The following is an 8,717-nucleotide window of genomic DNA, read 5'->3' on the forward strand; positions in this document are numbered from 1 at the left end:
CTCCTTTCCTGTGTGACGACCGCTTGCCTTGGCCTCCGATCCTCTCATGCGCAGCAGAGCGGTGGGCCCCATCCCCGCCGGCCTAGGGCTCCTCCTCTACGACGCGATGGTCTAGGGGGGCTCCTCCTCCACTACGCGATCGCCTAGGGGGCTCCTCCACTCCCGGCGACCTCCGCCTCCATAGCCCCTCACTACTAGAAAAAGGCCTAGCCATAGGATCAATACCAGTGGCGCACCATCCACTGCTATTTAGCAGTTGCGCACCTCTACATGGTGCTCCACTGGTACTATAGTTAGCAGTGGCGCACCTGGTAAATAGTACTATTATGTTTGACCAAGGTTTGAACCACCCCTACACATAGCAATGGCGTACCATGTACAGGTGCGGCACTGCTATTTAAGGTAGCAGTGGCGCGCCATTGCTACGTCTAGGGGGTTCTTTCTCCCTCTCCTTGCTGCCACCATCTGCTCTCCTCCCTTCTCCCTCCATTCTCTCCTCTCCTCTCCTCTTGACATGGGTATGCCATATCGGGTCCTAAGTATTGCCATCCCTGGTACAAAGCCCAGGAGAGAGTAGAGGAAAGCCCACGAAGAAATCCAGAAGGATGTGAAGGTATCACATTAGGAAAGTAAAGCTCACATCGGGTGAACCGACATATACTGTAACTCGACCTCGAGGTGGACTCTGATACCCAGCCCACTATATAAGGGCTGGGAGGATCCACCGAGAGGGGGAGATTGGACCAGAGAAAACACCTCGTAACCCTAGTTCCACATATTGTAATCTCGGCGATTCGCCATTGATAATAGTACTCGTCGGCTGCCTAGTTTGGCTGACTGGTTTGTTGTTTCACCAGTGTCCTCCTTCCAGAAACCCAACCCCATCATCATGTGCATTGACAAGGTTAACACTTCGTCATTGGCGCCGTACGTGGGGAGCTTGGACGCTGGAAACACGAACTCGATGACCTCCTCTTCAAGCAAAAACTCAACTAGATCAGGGGATCAGGTGTGCTTCGAATCAACAATTTTTTGTCCGCACCCACCCACCCCTTTTCCGGCTTCTGGCGACTTTAGCCGAGGGAGGGATCCGATGATCGGAGGCAACATCGAAGCACAAGGAAGTTCTCGCCGGTCGGAACCGATCCGTTCGGAGCCGGTGGTGGAAGCATCGACATCATCAAGATCTTCATCAACATAATCCATCGGATCCACGGGCGGCAAACGCTCAGACGATATGCAATGAGAAACATCGGATCTGTGGCAAGCCTGGGAGATCTCATCGAGTTACTCGACGGGGTATCCTTGATACGTCTCAAACGTATCTATAATTTCTTATGTTCCATGCTACTTTTATGATGATACTCACATGTTTTATACACATTATATGTCATATTTATGCATTTTCCGGAACTAACCTATTGACGAGATGCCGAAGTGCCGGTTCTCGTTTTCTCGCTGTTTTTGGTTTCAGAAATCCTAGTAAGGAAATATTCTCGGAATTGGACGAAATCAACGCCCAGTATCTTATAATTCCACGAAGCTTCCAGAACACTGGAGAGGCACCAGAGGGGAGCCCTGGGAGGCCCACACATGTGGCCGGCGCGGCCCAGGGGGGGCGCGCCCCCCTGTTGTGTGGCTGCCCCGTAGCCCTTCCGACTCCGCCTCTTCGCCTATTTAAGCCTCCCTGACCTAAATCTCCGATACGGAAAAGCCACGGTACGAGAAACCTTCCAGAGCCGCCGCCATCGCGAAGCCAAGATCTGGGGGACATAAGTCTCTGTTCCAGCACGCCGCCGGGACGGGGAAGTGCCCCCGGAAGGCATCTCCATCGACACCACCGCCATCTTCATCAACACTGCTGTCTCCCATGAGGAGGGAGTAGTTCTCCATCGAGGCTAAGGGCTGTACCGGTAGCTATGTGGTTAATCTCTCTCTCCGATGTACTTCAATACAATGATCTCATGAGCTGCCTTACATGATTGAGATTCATATGATGAGCTTGTAATCTAGATGTCGTTATGCTATTCAAGTGGATTTTACTTATGTGATCTCCGGAGACTCCTTGTCCCACGTGTGTAAAGGTGACAGTGTGTGCACCGTGTGGGTCTCTTAGGCTATATTTCACGTAATACTTATTCACCGAGTTATGATTTGAGTTGGATGTATCTATGAAATTGTGGTGTGTTAGTACCTCCTATGAATGCTCACAGTGACAACGTGGGGTGTTTATTAGTACTTGGGAATACATCTTTAAGGTTTGCCTACATGATGAATTAGTGTTCGTTATCTTGCCAAAGAGTAATTTAGAATAGCATAGTGAAATGCTTATTTATATTCCTTTATGATTGCAATGTGCTTTATATCACTATTAATCTATGTGCTACTCTAGTGATGTTATTAAAGTACTCTATTCCTCCTTCATGATGTAATGGTGATAGTGTGTGCATCATGTAGTACTTGGCGTAGTTTATGATTGTGATCTCTTGTAGATTATGAAGTTAACTATTACTATGATAGTATTGATGTGATCTATTCCCCCTTTCGTAGCTTGAAGGTGAAAGTGTGCATGCTATGTTAGTACTCGGTATAATTGCGTTGGTCTATCATGCACTCTAAGGTTATTTAAATATGAACATCGAATGTTGTGGAGCTTGTTAACTCCGGTATTGAGGTGCTCTTGTAGCCCTACACAATTAATGGTGTTCATCATCCAACAAGAGAGTGTAGAGTGGTTTTATTATGTGATCAATGTTGAGAGTGTCCACTAGTGAAAGTATGATACCTTGGCCTTGTTTCCAAATACTGCAATCATCGCTTATTTACTCGTTTTATCGCATCTTTACTTCCTGCAATATTACTACCATCAACTCGCACGCCGACAAGCTATTTTCTCGGCGCCGTTACTACTGCTCATATTCATTCATACCACCTCGTATTTCACTATCTCTTCGTCGAACTAGTGCACCTATACATCCGACAAGTGTATTAGGTGTGTTGGGGACACAAGAGACTTCTTGTATCGTAATTGCAGGGTTGCTTGAGATGGATATCTTTGACCCCTTCCTCCCCGAGTTCGATAAACCTTGGGTGATTCACTTAAGGGAAACTTGTCGTCGTTCTACAAACCTCTGCTCTTGGAGGCCCAACACTGTCTACAGGAATAGAAGCGTGCGTAGACATCAAGCTATTTTCTGGCGTCGTTGTCGGGGAGGTAAGGTAAAAGGTATTCACATCCTCCGACTACTAAACTATTTCCTAGCACTATTGCTGGTGTGTGAGTGCTCGAAGCTATTTCCTTTAGATCCTGCAATTGCATCTTTTTGTTTCTTGTTTTTATTTTCACTAGTTAGGCTTAATGGAAAACAACAAAAAAATTAGAGATCTTTATGAACTTTATATTGAATTAGGACATGATGTGTTTGAAGAGAGAATTAAAAAACCCATGGAACTTTGTTTGCAAAATAGTTGTAGCAATGTTATTAGCATAAACTCTTTGAATACTATTATTGCTAATGCTATGGAAGAATTTAAGCTTGGGGAAGCTGGTTGTGATATTTTTAGTCCCCCAAGTTTTGAGGAGAAAATTTACTTTGATGATACTTTGCCTCCCATTTATGATGATTATAATGATAGTGGTATTTTGGTGCCACCTACTATTGAGCATAAAGTTTATTATGATTATACCATGCCTGCAATTTATGATGATGATTACAATGATGGTTATGGTAGTTTTACTCCCACTATTACTAATAAAATTGATTATGCTTATGTGGAGAGTAATGATACTTTTATGCATGTGAATAAAAATGCTTTATGTGATAGTTACATTGTTGAATTTGTTCATGATGCCACTGAAAGTTATTATGAGAGAGGGAAACATGGTTATATGCATCTTAATAATATTAAGTTTCCCCTCTTTATGTTGAGAATCTTGAAATTGCGCTTATTTTGCCTTTCTATGCTTATTGCATTATGCTTACATGACTTGTTTATTTACAAGATTCCTTTTCATAGGAAGTGGGTTAGGCTTAAATTTGTTTCATACTTGCCTTTTGATGCTCTCTTTTGCTTCAACTACTATTTCTTGAGAGTGCATCATTAAAATTGCTGAGCCCATCTTAATGGCTATAAAGAAAGCACTTCTTGGGAGATAACCCATGTTTATTTTGCTACTTTTTTGTTGTGTCTTGGAAGTTGTTACTACTAGCAACCTCTTCTTATCTTTATTTTATTGCATTGTTGTGCCAAGTAAAGTCTTTGATAGTAAGGTTGATACTAGATTTGGATTACTGCGCAGAAACAGATTTCTTGTTGTCACGAATTTGGGTAGGGTTCTCTGTAGGTAACTTAGAAAAATCTGCCAATTTACGTGAGTAATCCTCCCTCTAAAAAATTCGTCTTTACGGACTGTTCTGTTTTGACAGATTCTGCCTTTTATTTCGCATTGCCTCTTTTGCTGTGTTGGATGGCTTTCTTTGTTCCATTAACTTTCAGTAGCTTTGTGCAATGTCCAGAAGTGTTAAGAATGATTGTGTCACCTCTGAACATGTGAATTTTTGATTATGCACTAACCCTCTAATGAGTTTGTTTTGAGTTTGGTGTGGAGGAAGTTTTCAAGGGTCAAGAAAGGGAGGATGATACAATATGATCAAGAAGAGTGAAAAGTCTAAGCTTGGGGATGCCCCCATGGTTCATCCCTGCATATTTCAAGAAGACTAAAGCATCTAAGCTTGGGGATGCCCAAGGCATCCCCTTCTTCATCGACAACTTATCGAGTCACCTCTAGTGAAACTATATTTTTATTCCGTCACATCTTATGTGCTTTACTTGGAGCGTCTGTGTGATTTTATTTTTGTTTGTGTTTGAATAAATTCATGCTTGTGTGGGAGAGAGACACCCTCCGCTTTTTCATTTGAACACTTGTGTTCTTCGTTTTACTTTAATGTTCATGGTGAAGGTTGAAACTGCTTCGTTCATTGTTATTTGGTTGGAAACAGAAAATGCTTCATGTGGTAATTGGTATATTGTCTTGAATAATTTGATACTTGGCAATTGTTGTGCTCATATAGATCATGTTTAAGCTCTTGCATCATGTACTTTGCACCTATTAATGAAGAACTACATAGAGCTTGTTAAAATTTGGTCTGCATGATTAGTTTCTCTAGAGTCTAGATATTTTCTGGTTAAGGTGTTTGAACAACAAGGAGACAATGTAAAGTCTTATAATACTTACAATATGTTCATATGTGAGCTTTGATGCACCATTTTATACTTGAGTTTGCTTCAAACAACCTTGCTAGCCTAGCCTTGTATTGAGAGGAATTCTTCTCGTGCATCCAAAATCCTTGAGCCAAAAACTATGCCATTTGTGTCCACCATACCTACCTACTACATGGTATTTCTCTGCCATTCCAAAGTAAATTACTTGAGTGCTACCTTTAAAATTCTATTCTTTGCCTTTACAATATATAGCTCATGGGAAAAATAGCCTTAAAAACTATTGTGGTGAAGAATATGTAGCTATGTATCTTATTTCTTATAAGTTGCTTGTTGAGCGGTAACCATGTTTCTGGGGACGCCATCAACTTTTACACCTTTGTTGAATATCATGTGAGTTGCTATGCATGTTCGTCTTGTCTGAAGTAAGGGCGATTTTCATGATCAAATGGTTTGAGTATGCATATTGTTAGAGAAGAACATTGGGCCGCTAACTAAATCCATGAATCATGGTGGAAGTTTCAGTTTGGACAATTAAACCTCAATCTCTTATGAGAATATTATCTGTTGTTGAATGCTTATGCATTAAAGAGGAGTCCATTATCTGTTGTCTATGTTGTCCCGGTATGGATGTCTAAGTTGAGAATAATCAAAAGCGAGAAATCCAATGCGAACTTTCTCCTTAGACCTTTGTACAGGCGGCATAGAGGTACCCCTTTTGTGATACTTGGTTGAAACATATGCTATGCAATGATAATCCATGTTAATCCAAGCTAATTAGGACAAGATGCGAGCACTATTGGTATACTATGCATGAGTCTTGCAACTTATAGGATATCTTATACATAACACATATGCTTTATTACTACCGTTGACAAAATTGTTTCTTGTTTTCAAAATGAAAAGCTCTAGCACAAAAATAGTAATCCATGCTTCCCTCTGCGAAGGGCTATTCTTCTACTTTATTGTTGAGTCAGTTTACCTATTCCTTCTATCTTAGAAGCAAACACTTGTGTCAACTGTGCATTGATTCTTACATGTTTACCTATTGCACTTGTTATATTGCTTTGTGTTGACAATTATCCATGAGATAAATATGTGGAAGTTGAAAGCAACTGCTGAAACTTATATCTTCCTTTGTGTTGCTTCAATGCCTTTACTTTGAATCTATTGCTTTATGAGTCAACTTTTATGCAAGTCTTATTGATGCTTGTCTTGAAAGTACTATTCATGAAAAGTCTTTGCTATATGATTCAGTTGTTTACTCATTGTCTTCACCATTGCTTCGAATCGCTGCATTCATCTCATATGCTTTACAATAGTATTGATCAAGATTATGATAGCATGTCACTTCAGAAATTATCCTTGTTATCGTTTACCTACTCGAGGGCGAGTAGGAACTAGGAACTAAGCTTGGGGATGCTTGATACGTCTCAAACGTATCTATAATTTCTTATGTTCCATGCTACTTTTATGATGATACTCACATGTTTTATACACATTATATGTCATATTTATGCATTTTCCGGAACTAACCTATTGACGAGATGCCGAAGTGCCAGCTCCTGTTTTCTCGTCGTTTTTGGTTTCGTAAATCCTAGTAAGGAAATATTCTCGGAATTGGACGAAATCAACGCCCAGCATCTTATAATTCCACGAAGCTTCCAGAACACTGGAGAGGCACCAGAGGGGAGCCCTGGGGGGCCCACACATGTGGCCGGCGCGGCCCAGGGGGGGCGTGCCCCCCTGTTGTGTGGCTGCCCCGTAGCCCTTCCGACTCCGCCTCTTCACCTATTTAAGCCTCCCTGACCTAAATCTTCGATACGGAAAAGCCACGGTACGAGAAACCTTCCAGAGCCGCCGCCATCGCGAAACCAAGATCTGGGGGACAAAAGTCTCTGTTCCGGCACGCCGCCGGGACGGGGAAGTGCCCCCGGAAGGCATCTCCATCGACACCACCGCCATCTTCATCAACGCTGCTGTCTCCCATGAGGAGGGAGTAGTTCTCCATCGAGGCTAAGGGCTGTACCGGTAGCTATGTGGTTAATCTCTCTCCTATGTACTTCAATACAATGATCTCATGAGCTGCATTACATGATTGAGATCCATATGATGAGCTTGTAATCTAGATGTCGTTATGCTATTCAAGTGGATTTTACTTATGTGATCTCCGGAGGCTCCTTGTCCCACGTGTGTAAAGGTGACAGTGTGTGCACCGTGTGGGTCTCTTAGGCTATATTTCACAGAATACTTATTCACTGAGTTATGATTTGAGTTGGATGTCTCTATGAAATTGTGGTGTGTTAGTACCTCCTATGAATGCTCATAGTGACAGCGTGGGGTGTTTATTAGTACTTGGGAATACATCTTTAAGAGGTTTGCCTACATGATGATTTAGTGTTCGTTATCTTGCCAAAAAGTAATTCAGAATAACATAGTGAAGTGCTTATTTATATTCCTTTATGATTGCAATGTGCTTTATATCACTATTAATCTATGTGCTACTCTAGTGATGTTATTAAAGTACTCTATTCCTCCTTCATGATGTAATGGTGACAGTGTGTGCATCATGTAGTACTTGGCGTAGTTTATGATTGTGATCTCTTGTAGATTATGAAGTTAACTATTACTATGATAGTATTGATGTGATCTATTCCCCCTTTCGTAGCTTGAAGGTGAAAGTGTGCATGCTATGTTAGTACTCGGTATAATTGCGTTGGTCTATCATGCACTCTAAGGTTATTTAAATATGAACATCGAATGTCGTGGAGCTTGTTAACTCCGGCATTGAGGTGCTCTTGTAGCCCTACACAATTAATGGTGTTCATCATCCAACACGAGAGTGTAGAGTGGTTTTATTATGTGATCAATGTTGAGAGTGTCCACTAGTGAAAGTATGATCCCTAAGTCTTGTTTCCAAATACTGCAATCATCGCTTATTTACTGTTTTACTGCATCTTTACTTCCTGCAATATTACTACCATCAACTGCACGCCAGCAAGCTATTTTCTGGCGCCGTTACTACTCGCTCATATTCATTCATACCACCTGTATTTCACTATCTCTTCGCCGAACTAGTGCACCTATACATCCGACAAGTGTATTAGGTGTGTTGGGGACACAAGAGACTTCTTGTATCGTAATTGCAGGGTTGCTTGAGAGGGATATCTTTGACCTCTTCCTCCCTGAGTTCGATAAACCTTGAGTGATTCACTTAAGGGAAACTTGCTGCTGTTCTACAAACCTCTGCTCTTGGAGGCCCAACACTGTCTACAGGAATAGAAGCGTGCGTAGACATCAATCCTTCATATCGACATCGACGACCTGCAGAAACACGTCGGATCGGGTGTCTCCGCACCCAAAGACCAAGAGCATCAACAACACGAGTGACGACACCAGGGACCGCGCCGACTCCGGAATCAGGAAAGTTCTTTCATACCCAAAATAAAGCTACCTAGCACGTTATCACGTGTGCATGGTGCACCTAGCGCGAATCA

This window comes from Lolium rigidum, chromosome 5 (genome assembly GCF_022539505.1).
Source record: "Lolium rigidum isolate FL_2022 chromosome 5, APGP_CSIRO_Lrig_0.1, whole genome shotgun sequence".
Lineage (NCBI taxonomy): Eukaryota > Viridiplantae > Streptophyta > Magnoliopsida > Poales > Poaceae > Lolium > Lolium rigidum.